The sequence below is a fragment of the Rhinatrema bivittatum genome, chromosome 9, assembly GCF_901001135.1.
Source record: "Rhinatrema bivittatum chromosome 9, aRhiBiv1.1, whole genome shotgun sequence".
Lineage (NCBI taxonomy): Eukaryota > Metazoa > Chordata > Amphibia > Gymnophiona > Rhinatrematidae > Rhinatrema > Rhinatrema bivittatum.
The window spans coordinates 113,080,319-113,093,088 of record NC_042623.1 but is presented as its reverse complement, the minus strand read 5'-3'; the positions used below and the strand labels follow the sequence as shown (position 1 = coordinate 113,093,088).

At 40.7% G+C, this 12,770-nt stretch overlaps 1 protein-coding gene across 11 annotated transcripts in view; it reads left to right on the top strand.

Annotated features, from left to right (window-relative positions):
• SCAF11 (SR-related CTD associated factor 11) overlaps positions 1–12,770 on the top strand; it is a 529,866-nt gene that overhangs the window by 158,647 nt on the left and 358,449 nt on the right. The window lies entirely within an intron of this gene.

Genomic DNA, 12,770 nt, shown 5'->3' with positions numbered 1-12,770 from the left:
GTGTTTTATTTTATCACACTTAAGTATTAAGTTAAAGAATTACAGTATACCGCATCTACAGTTAGTCCATAAAGGGAATTTTAATACACTTTACATATAGCTTATAATATTAAATCATGTATCTGAACAACTGCGGCACCCCCTGGTTAAAGTACAATCTATCTCAAATTTATTTTTGTGCCTATTTGTAAACCGTTGTGATGGTATATCACTAAACGACGGCATAGAAAAAATTTTAAATAAATAAATAAACACAGATGTTTGCAGATTGTCTCCTGCAAATGTATGAACCTTCAATGTTAAAGATGCTGAAAATACTAAAAGCATTACCTAATTAATTCTGCTTCTCTGATGGCTTCATGACTGTGAAGGATGACATCTTCAGCCCGTAGATAGATAAATGTATTTTGTTGTAAGTCATGACTTGGTGTTACTAAGCCAAGCTATAATTAATATTTTACAAGGTTTGTGAGTTTGAGGAAGAATGTTAATTCCATGGGCTCCTTCCCTCCTCAGACAGAAAAATGTCAGACGATATATGACCACCTATAGTAATCATCTTTTTTTGCTTGACAGATGCAAAAGAGTAGTAAAAGGAATACAAATGAAATAGTCAAAAAAAATGTACAATGAATTGTGGTCTATTGTAGGGAGCCATAGTTACAGAAAGCAAGGCATTTAAGTTCCAAAGGATGGAAGTGGTGGGTACACAGCATGGCGACTTTTCAGAGGTATGGTCCCCATCATAGAGTCCATGGCAAGTAACTCCTGGGAAGGCAGAACAGTGAGTAGGGACTCTGGAAAATAATTTCGGGGAAAGCAGCACTAAGTGTTCAGGGATATGACTCCCCCCACCCATACATCTTAGGTTTGCAGATCCATCCTAACCACCTCTAATTTGGGAACTCCCAGTGTCTTGAACTCTTAATTGGAATGGAAAGGGTCTATGTAGACTCTGTTGAAGGTGATTTCTGTGGGTTCAGTGCCTTCATGCCCAGCCTCACTATATTGCCTAATTTGAACTTCAAGTAAACACTTATGGTTTTTTTAAATCTTTGTTTACACATTTGATTTGGTTTTTCAGTTTTTTGAACACATTCTTGATAGTACTTCTCATCTGTGTCTGTCTTGTGAAGATGTCATCCTCCTAGAGGATCTGGGAGGCAGCTACTTTGGGTGGTGCTATGAGCTGATGCTATGGGGCTTCCAAAAGAGGAAGTGGGAGGAATGGGCAGCAAGGGGCTAGTAGATGGAAGTTTAGCCTGGAGTTGCTGTTCTTCAGCAGGGTTTATTGGACTCTCATCATCCTCATGCTGGGGCTCACTCAGGAACAGGCTGAAGACTTTGAGGTCAGGCTCCTCAGCTTCATCCTCTGCCTCCTCCAGCTCCATCAATGAGGAAGAGTCTGGCTGTGTCTTTGACATGTCTTATGATCCAGGTTCAGACTCAGCATTGCCTCCTCTCCCTGGACTAACAGGCCTTTTGCCATTCTTTGGCCCCTTTGAGAGAGGAGAGACTGATACCAGCAGGACATGGTTCCCGCCTCTTGCAGCCCCATCTCCACTCTATCGTGCTGATAGCCACACCCCCGATGATGTCATTGGAATGGGGGGTGAAGAGCCAGTGCAGGATGCTGGAGGAAGCCTAGTTTCAGACTCAGCTTTGCCTCGTCTCCCTGAACTAACAGGCCTTTTGCCATTCTTTGGCCCCTTTGAGAGAGGAGAGACTGATACCAGCAGGACATTGTTCCCGCCTCTTGCAGCCTCGTCTCCACTCTATCGAGCTGATAGCCACGCCCCTGATGTCGTCGGAATGGTGGTGGGGGGTGGGGGGGAGGTGAAGAGCCAGTACGGGACACCGCACAACTTGCTGCGTGTACGAAGGAGCGGGAAAAAGGAGCTCCTTTGTGCGAGATGAGTGCAATTATCCTACATTCCAATGAAAATGCAATTGATTCTCATGTCTCTATCAATGATTCAACCCTATTCCAGTAATTTCAGGTAGGGGTATTTATGGTGATCTCTCTAAAACTGTTAGAACAAAAAGTTTCTCTCAGGCCTTCATGTCTCTTAAATGTCCCTATTTCTATCATTGAGTCCACTCCTTCTCTCTCAGATGTTAAAATCTTGTATATTAATGCTCAATCTGTGAAGAAAAAATTCCAGCTATTGTTTGATCTGATTGAGATGGAAAAACCTGATTTTTTTTCTGTATTACAGAAAGCTGGCTTCTTGACCCTGATTTAGTAACCCTAAATCAGATTTGTCCCCCAGGTTACTCCTTTGTTTCACAGTCCCGCTTGAAAGGTAGGGGAGGCGGGCTTCTTATTATTTTCAAAGATTCATGGAACCTTAAGACTCAAAATCTCAGTGGAACTTCTCAGCAAGAATTACTTTTGGTCTATACTTCAGGTTTTTCCATCTGTCTTGTTTATTGCCCTCCTAAACTTTTACAGTCCAATCTTTCTCTGTTTTTCGAACAGTTATTGTTAGCAAAAGCTTACTTTACATGCTGATACTTGGTGACTTCAGTTTACCATTCAATCATTTCATTCATGATAATCAGATTCAATTGTTTGAGATCTTATATTTAGGGTGGTCTCAAATTATTCAGGCTTCTACACATTGTTTAGGTAACATATTAGATCTTGTTTTCATTAATACCTCAGCTAAGCTCTCTTCTATGAACACATTGGATATTAGTGATGTCCCCCTGGTCTGATCATACTCTCATTAACTTTTCTTTAAAAAGTCCAAACGATACTAGGAATTCTAGTAAGCTATCAACTTTTACTAAGAGATCTTTCATTGACATTTCTAAATTTAAAGAGACTGTCTCCAATTCTTGAATCTCTTGTATTCAATGACCTGGAGTCATATATCGATGAATGGACGAAACAATTGATTTCTGTCCTTGATACTATCGCTCCTGTGAAACATCTTTCATATAGAACAAATAAAAAATCGCAACCGTGGCTTACTCCATCGCTGCTATCTTCATGCAAATTGTTGCAAAGAAGCGAGCGAATTTGGGCAAAGAAACCCTCTGCATCTAATGCAGTTAACTTCAGAATTTTGTTAAGAAATTATCAGACTGAAACACTCAAGGCCAAAAAAGAATACTACGCGGTAAAAATTAAAGAATTAGAAAACCATCCTAAGGCCTTATTCCACTTAGTTCATAAACTTGCTCACGATCACAATTCAAACATACCATCTATTGAATCCTTATCTGCTGACACTTTCTCCAAATATTTCACTTTGAAGGTTGCGAATTTGTCCTTAATCTTCAAGGATGTCAATCCCTGGTTTCAGAATACTACCTCGGACGATCTCTCAATTTGGTCAACTTTTGAAGTTGTTTCCTCTTTGGAAATTTCTAATCTAGTTTCATGTGATCTGTCCACTAACTAACTGGTGAGAAGTTGTACATGTGCATGCGATGCAAAGAGCTCCTGGCTCTCAGAGAACGAGTCCGATCTCTGGAGGCTAGAGTGGCAGACCTGGAGGAGCTGAGGCAGACAGAGAGGTATATAGATGAGACCTTCAGGGACATAGTAGTCAAGTCCCAACTTCAGACTGGCAGCCCTGGTGCTGCCTTGGAGGAAGAAGGTCTCATAATGGGAGAGCACCAACCAGGTGTAGCAGGAAAGGATCCTGTAGCAAGGACCTGCTCTCTAGGTGATGCATTGTCCTTTCGCACTGAGGATATCTCCCCAAGGCCTACTGCCCAGGAGGGAAGGGTTAGGTCGGCCGTCATAGTTGGTGATTCGGTTATTAGGAATGTAGATAGCTGGGTGGCTGCTGGGCGTGAGGATCGCCTGGTAACATGCCTACCTGGTGCGAGGGTGGCGGACCTCACGCGTCACCTAGATAGGATTTTAGACAGTGCTGGGGAGGAGCCAGCTGTCGTGGTACACGTGGGCACCAACGACATAGGAAAATGTGGGAGGGAGGTTCTGGAAGCCAAATTTAGGCTCTTAGGTAGAAAGATTAAATCCAGAGCCTCCAGGGTAGCATTCTCTGAAATGCTCCCTGTTCCACGCGCAGGTCACCAGAGGCAGGCAGAGCTCCGGAGTCTCAATGCGTGGATGAGATGATGGTGCAAGGAAGAGGGATTCAGTTTTGTTAGGAACTGGGGAACCTTTTGGGGAAGGGGGAGTCTCTTCCAAAGGGATGGGCTCCACCTTAACCAGGGTGGAACCAGACTGCTGGTGCTAACCTTTAAAAAGGAGATAGAGCAGCTTTTAAACTAGAACAAAGGGGAAAGCCGACAGTCACTCAGCAGCGCATGGTTCGGAGAGAGGTATCTTTAAAGGATACTAATGATGCATTAGAATTAGGGCATCCCGACAGTGAGGTTCCAATAATTAGAAAAGTAGTCCAAGTGCCTGTAACTAAAAACTCACCTGAGCTAAAAAATTCTAACTTATCCCTATCAATTAAAAAGCAGAATAACAATACAAACAAAAAACAAACTTTGAAATGTTTGTATGCTAATGCCAGAAGTCTAAGAAGTAAGATGGGAGAATTAGAATGTATAGCAGTGAATGATGACATAGACTTAATTGGCATCTCAGAGACATGGTGGAAAGAGGATAACCAATGGGACAGTGCTATACCGGGGTACAAATTATATCGCAATGACAGAGAGGAGCAGTCGGGAGGAGGTGTGGCGCTTTATGTCCGGGATGGCATAGAGTCCAACAGGATAAACATCCTGCATGAGACTAAATACAAAATTGAATCTTTATGGGTAGAAATCCCTTGTGTGTCAGGGAAGACTACAGTGATAGGGGTATACTACCGTCCACCTGGTCAAGATGGTGAGATGGACAGTGAAATGCTAAGAGAAATTAGGGAAGCTAACCAAATTGGTAGTGCAGTAATAATGGGAGACTTCAATTACCCCAATATAGACTGGGTAAATGTATCATCGGGTCACACTAGAGAGATAACGTTCCTGGATGGAATAAATGATAGCTTTATGGAGCAATTGGTTCAGGAACCGACGAGAGAGGGAGCAATTTTAGATCTAATTCTCAGTGGAGCACAGGACTTGGTGAGAGAGGTAACGGTGCTGGGGCCGCTTGGCAATAGTGATCATAACATGATCAAATTTGATTTAATGACTGGAAAAGGAACAGTGTGCAAATCCAAGGCTCTCGTGCTAAACTTTCAAAAGGGAAACTTTGATAAAATGAGAAAAATTGTTAGAAAAAAACTGAAAGGAGTAGCTACAAAAGTAAAAAATGTCCAAGAGGCGTGGTCATTGTTAAAAAATACCATTCTAGAAGCACAGTCCAGATGTATTCCACACATTAAGAAAGGTGGAAAGAAGGCAAAACGATTAATGGCATGGTTAAAAGGGGAGGTGAAAGAAGCTATTTTAGCCAAAAGATCTTCATTCAAAAACTGGAAGAAGGATCCAACAGAAGAAAATAAGATAAAGCATAAACGTTGTCAAGTTAAATGTAAGACATTAATAAGACAGGCTAAGAGAGAATTTGAAAAGAAGTTGGCTGTAGAGGCAAAAACTCACAGTAAAAACTTTTTAAAATATATCCGAAGCAGAAAGCCTGTGAGGGAGTCAGTTGGACCGTTAGATGATCGAGGGGTTAAAGGGGCACTTAGAGAAGATAAGGCCATCGCGGAAAGATTAAATGATTTCTTTGCTTCGGTGTTTACTGAAGAGGATGTTGGGGAGGTACCCGTAATGGAAAAGGTTTTCAATGGTAATGATTCAGATGGACTGAATCAAATCACGGTGAACCTAGAAGATGTGGTAGGCCTGATTGACAAACTGAAGAGTAGTAAATCACCTGGACCGGATGGTATACACCCCAGAGTTCTGAAGGAACTAAAAAATGAAATTTCAGACCTATTAGTAAAAATTTGTAACTTATCATTACAATCATCCATTGTACCTGAAGACTGGAGGATAGCAAATGTAACCCCAATATTTAAAAAGGGCTCCAGGGGCGATCCGGGAAACTACAGACCGGTTAGCCTGACTTCAGTGCCAGGAAAAATAGTGGAAAGTGTTCTAAACATCAAAATCACAGAAGATATAGAAAGACATGGTTTAATGGAACAAAGTCAGCATGGCTTTACCCAGGGCAAGTCTTGCCTCACAAATCTGCTTCACTTTTTTGAAGGAGTTAATAAACATGTGGATAAAGGTGAACCGGTAGATATAGTATACTTGGATTTTCAGAAGGCGTTTGACAAAGTTCCTCATGAGAGGCTTCTAGGAAAAGTAAAAAGTCATGAGATAGGTGGCGATGTCCTTTCGTGGATTGCAAACTGGCTAAAAGACAGGAAACAGAGAGTAGGATTAAATGGGCAATTTTCTCAGTGGAAGGGAGTGGACAGTGGAGTGCCTCAGGGATCTGTATTGGGACCCTTACTGTTCAATATATTTATAAATGATCTGGAAAGAAATACGACGAGTGAGATAATCAAATTTGCAGATGACACAAAATTGTTCAGAGTAGTTAAATCATAAGCAGATTGTGATAAATTGCAGGAAGACCTTGTGAGACTGGAAAATTGGGCATCCAAATGGCAGATGAAATTTAATGTGGATAAGTGCAATGTGATGCATATAGGGAAAGATAACCCATGCTATAATTACCCAATGTTGGGTTCCATATTAGGTGCTACAACCCAAGAAAGAGATCTAGGTGTCATAGTGGATAACACATTGAAATCGTCGGTGCAGTGTGCTGCGGCAGTCAAAAAAGCAAACAGAATGTTGGGAATTATTAGAAAAGGAATGATGAATAAAACGGAAAATGTCATAATGCCTCGGTATCGCTCCATGGTGAGACCGCACCTTGAATACTGTGTACAATTCTGGTCGCCGCATCTCAAAAAGATATAATTGCGATGGAGAAGGTACAGAGAAGGGCTACCAAAATAAGGGGAATGGAACAACTCCCCTACGAGGAAAGACTAAAGAGGTTAGGACTTTTCAGCTTGGAGAAGAGACGACTGAGGGGGGATATGATAGAGGTGTTTAAAATCATGAGAGGTCTAGAACGGGTAGATGTGAATCGGTTATTTACTCTTTCGGATAGTAGAAAGACTAGGGGGCACTCCATGAAGTTAGCATGGGGCACATTTAAAACTAATTGGAGAGAGTTCTTTTTTACTCAACGCACAATTAAACTCTGGAATTTGTTGCCAGAGGATGTGGTTTGTGCAGTTAGTATAGCTGTGTTTAAAAAAGGATTGGATAAGTTCTTGGAGGAGAAGTCCATTACCTGCTATTAAGTTCACTTAGAGAATAGCCACTGCCATTAGCAATGGTTACATGGAATAGACTTAGTTTTTGGGTACTTGCCAGGTTCTTATGGCCTGGATTGGCCACTGTTGGAAACAGGATGCTGGGCTTGATGGACCCTTGGTCTGACCCAGTATGGCATTTTCTTATGTTCTTATGTTCTTAATGCCCCTGTTTTAACTTTTAAGGCTATCATTGATATTCTGAGTGCTTCTCTTGTATTGTCAACTCATCACTTAGCACCGGTCTGCTGCCTAATAGCTTTAAAAAAGCTCTAATTAAACCTTTGTTGAAAAAGCCTCACTTAGACGTTAATGACGTAGCAAACTATAGACCCATTTCTTCTCTGCCATTTGCTGCTAAAATCATTGAAGGTGCTGTTCTGCAACAGCTCACCGACTTCCTTGAAAACAACAAAATCCTCAATCCCCATCAGTTTGGCTTTCGCTGCTCCATGAGTACAGAACTTCTCCTCATCTCATAGATTCCCTTAAGCACGGGCTTGACAAAGGACAGCAATTTCTTTTGGTCTCTCTGGACATATCTTAGGCCTTCAACACTGTCAACCATGAGATACTTCTCTTTCAACTTTGTGAATGCGGTATTACTGGCTCTGTTCTTTCATGGGTTGCCAACTACCTTGAAGGTCGTTCGCAATCCATTAGTTTCAACAATCAGCTCTTGTCAGCTTCCTCCTTAAAATCCGGAGTGCCGCAAGGTTCTGCATTGTCTGCAACACTTTTTAATATATACCTTGCGCCTATTACTAAGTTGCTGGCCAGTGTCATAGATGGTTTCAAAATATATGCGGATGATATACATTTTTTTTTATCAAAATGCGAACTTCCTAGCAAGGAACACTTGAGCATCTTTAATTATGTTTAACAAGCATTAAACAATGGTTAAATCAGAATAAACTTTCCCTTAATACCAAAAAGACCAGAGTTTTTGCTTATACATCGTTCTCATTCTGCATCCCATAAAGACACCATCACGCTCGATAATCTCTCTTTTTCATTGAACAAACCCATCAAATGTCTTGGCGTCCTTCTTGACTGCACCTTATCCTTCAAACCTCAGATTAAAGCCATTGTCACAATCGGGTTTTTCAAATTATGTTTGATATCTGGATTACGTCATTTGTTCAACTCTGATTTTCATACCATTGTGTGAGCCATCATTTTTCCACATTTAGACTACTGTAATAGTCTGTTTTTAGAATTACCTAAATCCAATCTGCAACCTTTACAATTATTACTCAATTCCGCTGCCAGATTAGTGTCCAACACAAAACGATTCGACCATATTACACCTGTTCTCATTTAAAATGGCTATCAATCTCAGAGCGTGTTCGCTATAAAATTGCCATGACTGTCTACAAATTACTGAGTCCGGACTCCCCTCCTTGGACTAATGCCCTCCTAAGAATATACCAACCAACTCTGCAATTAAGGTCATCACAGCGTGGCTTATTGGATATACCTTCTGTCCGCATGCCCATCGAGCTTCCACGCGAGAAACTGCTTTTTCTGTAGCTGCACCTTCCACCTGGAACACCTTACCTTACAAGGTCCAGATGCAAGAAAACCTCAAGAAATTTAGGCTTTCTTTAAAGAGCTTCCTCCTTCAATGTTCCTAGAGCGAGTTCTGAATATCTGATGCTGGTAATATTATGATATGCCATATTTTGATGTTTTTGGCATATGACGTGTTGTGTATTTTTGTTTGTATATGATATAATTTTATGTATGTTTTATTGTAAATCGCTTAGGCCAAGAAACTTTTGTGTTGAGCGATCAATACATTTTAATAAATGAAATGGTGTCACTGTCTGGCTGGCTTAAGTATTTAGACCTGTGGAAAAGAAAGGGAGAGCATGTAAGTATTGATATCTCACCTGTCATTAAAATCATCCATTGTACCTGAAGACTGGAGGTTAGCAAATGTAACCCCCATATTTAAAAAGGGCTCCAGGGGCGATCCGGGAACTACAGACCTGTTAGCCTGTCTTCAGTGCCAGGAAAAATAGTGGAAAGTATTCTAAACATCAAAATCACAGAACATATAGAAAGACATGGTTTAATGGAACAAAGACAGCATGGCTTTACCCAAGGCAAGTCTTGCCTCACAAATCTGCTTCACTTTTTTGAAGGAGTTAATAAACATGTGGATAAAGGTGAACCTGTAGATGTAGTGTACTTGGATTTTCAGAAGGCATTGGCAAAGTTCTTCATGAGAGGCATCTAGGAAAAATAAAAGGTCATGGGATAGGTGGCGATGTCCTTTCGTGGATTACAAACTGGCTAAAAGACAGGAAACAGAGAGTAAGATTAAATGGACAGTTTTCTCAGTGGAAGGGAGTGGGCAGTGGAGTGCCTCAGAGATCTGTATTGGGACCATTTCTTTTCAATATATTTATAAATGATCTGGAAAGAAATACAAGTGAGGTAATCAATTTTGCAGATGATACAAAATTGTTCAGAGTAGTTAAATCACAAGCAGATTGTGATAAATTGCAGGGAGACCTTGTGAGGCTGGAAAATTGGGCATCAAAATGGCAGATGAAACTCTTTCGGATAATAGACTAGGGGCACTCCATGAAGTTAGCATGTGGCACATTTAAAACTAATCGGAGAAAGTTCTTTTTCACTCAGTGCACAATTAAACTCTGGAATTTTTGCCAGAAGATGTGGTTAGTGCAGTTAGAATAGCTGTTTTTAAAAAGGGATTGGATAAGTTCTTGGAGGAGAGGCCCATTACCTGCTATTAATTAAGTTGACTTAGATAATAACCACCGCTATTACTAGCAACGGTAACATGGAATAGACTTAGTTCTTGGGTACTTGCCAGGTTCTTATGACTTGGATTGGCCACTATTGGAAACAGGGTGCTGGGCTTGATGGACCCAGTATGGCATGTTCTTACCCATGTAGAGCTAGTTATTGGTGTCTTAATACTATTACACCTTGCTGGTAAGCACTGTTGCTGGAAAGTATAGAAAAGTATTTTTGGCTTCACTTCCCTTATAAACTAGTATCTGCATGTGATGATGTACATCTTGATTTGGAGGTTTAGAAATGTTTCCTGAAGCTTGTGGCTCTGAGCTAGTATCATGTAGTGTTTCCTGATTTGACCTTGTTAGCTATGTGGTGGTGGACCATGGGAAGTTGTCTGGTGCTTGAGATGGCTCAAGTCTTGACCATCACCCACTTGCTAAAAGATAGAAGCACCCCATCTTGTGGGTATGTTCATGTGTTGGTAGAACAAGTGTTAAATACCAGCTTTGCAGCGGGGGGCTGTAGTCATGTATTGGTTGCGTGAGAGGTCATCTGCTTGTCTTGATCCCAAGTCTGCCTTCAGCCTTTCCTCCATAGCACTGAGCCAGGTGGCATTTGGGTTTTTTGTCCTTCAGTCTTGGTTTGATGATCTCAGATCTTTGCCACCACTTCCTGGAGTTAGTCACTTGCAGTTTCTATGCCACTCATTGCAGTGGTTTGTAGTACGCTGGGATATTCCCAAACTGCTCAGTCATGTCAGTCTTCTATAACTTGTCCTTTGCTGCCATGGACCTCCTGCTGACTCCCACTCAGAGTACTGGAAAGTGCTCCAGGACCTTGTTGAAAATAAGGCTGTTCTCCTCCATGTTGAATCGGGTTGATGTGTCCTGCCCACTTGTAGCTGTTCGGAGTCCTTCCCTTTTTGCCATATCTTTCTCCTCCTCTTTTCTGCTGCTCATCTCCCTCCTCTTTTCCCATGCAGTTTTCCAGTTCTTCCTCTTCTTTCCCACTTACACTTCTTGCATGCACTGGCACTCAGCTCCTTTCATGCTTAATCCAGATACCATTTTTGCTTGCCCATTCTACTCTAGTACTCCAAAGACAAAGGCCACCAACGATACAGATGAAGACAAACCAGCAGAGACTTTCACAAATTGTTGCTCCAGCAGTCAGACAAGTCAAAAGGAAGAGCAACAGTAAAGAATTAAACTAACACTAGCGCACACTAAATCAGTCTCTCTCTAGTCCTCCATGCCTGGGTCTAGCAGATTTCCACACTTCTCGCAGCACTGATCAATGAATGTCTGGGAAAGCTTGTTTATTTTTCTTGAGGAGGTTGTTTTTCCCCAGTATTCCGCATGTCTGTCTTGGTAAAAATAGTGTGCTATAAATAAATATCATACTTCACCACGCAATGGTTTTGTATATTATTAACTTCATACAGAGTATGATACTGGCTTTTATTTCACATGATATTCTTGGTAAGTCATACACAGTAATTTACTTGAACTATTGTACTTTAATACAACTACTTCTTAATGTTGGTTGTAGAAGAGCTGAAGGCCTTTACTATACTTTACTAATGGACAGCAAATGCCCTGTCCATTAGATGTATTGCTATTAAAGGCTAATGAGATTAATTTGTTTTGAACAGTTATCTTAGTGAAATGAGGCACTTCTCCTGTGTTCCATTTAGATTGCTTTCAATCAAACTGAATATTCTGTACCATGAAACTGCAATTCCTGATAATGGAGTGAATTGTTGCATGTTAATGCTGTCAGTTGAATCCTTGAAGACCAAAATGTGTTTTTATAGCTGTGTAACAATTACTCTGCTATGGTGGCTGATAATTGTATTTGAAAAGATGAGGAAAAGAGATAGGATGGAGCCCAAAATGTCATTCAACAGCAACACTGACCAGCTATAGGGTGCATCTGTACTGGTGTGTGGTTCAGCCACTGGCAGAAATGTCCTTACTCATTAAAAATAAAATCTTTTGGATTTTGGTTGTGTTTCATATTTTATCTTCACCAAGAATTCTACTTCATTCCCAGGCCACTTTGTGTTTCTTACTCCTGATTGCATACTGTTAGTGCTTTAAGTAGGTCAAGGAGAGTTAATGTTTTTTGGTGTAGCTGATGCTTTGATTTTCAGTTCCACTCCCTGAGTGCAGCAAACAGGCCTAGTTTTCAGAATGTTCATAATGAACATTACAGATAGTCCAAGAGCCAGGTTAATTTATTTATTTTGATGTAAAAGCACCTCGAGGACCAGAATTGAAAAACCTTGGCCTAGAGCACAGTAGTGATCTCTGGCAATTATATTTTCAAATACTGTGTAATTGTATTTATTCTACTCCTTGTTTTCATGGTTCTAGAACTTATGGAAGAGAATTGCCACAAAATCATTTGCTTGCAGAGGAAACTATAAATGTTGCTCAAATTTCATCCTGAGTTTTTAAAATCGACATTTTTCTTTTAAGGACAAAATAGGGAAGATGTACTGTGTGGAAGAGAGAGAAGCTTTAAAGTACTGTATTAGCTGATAACTTTGTTGAATTACTATAAGATAGTTCAGTTATTAAGAACAGTGTTATCTGTGCCCTAAATTGCTGAGGTCTTTATTAATCTACCAAATAATATGAATAAAAGAGCTATTTCAGAGAGCATTCCACAGAAAAGGGCTGAAGTTAACCTTCCATTTCT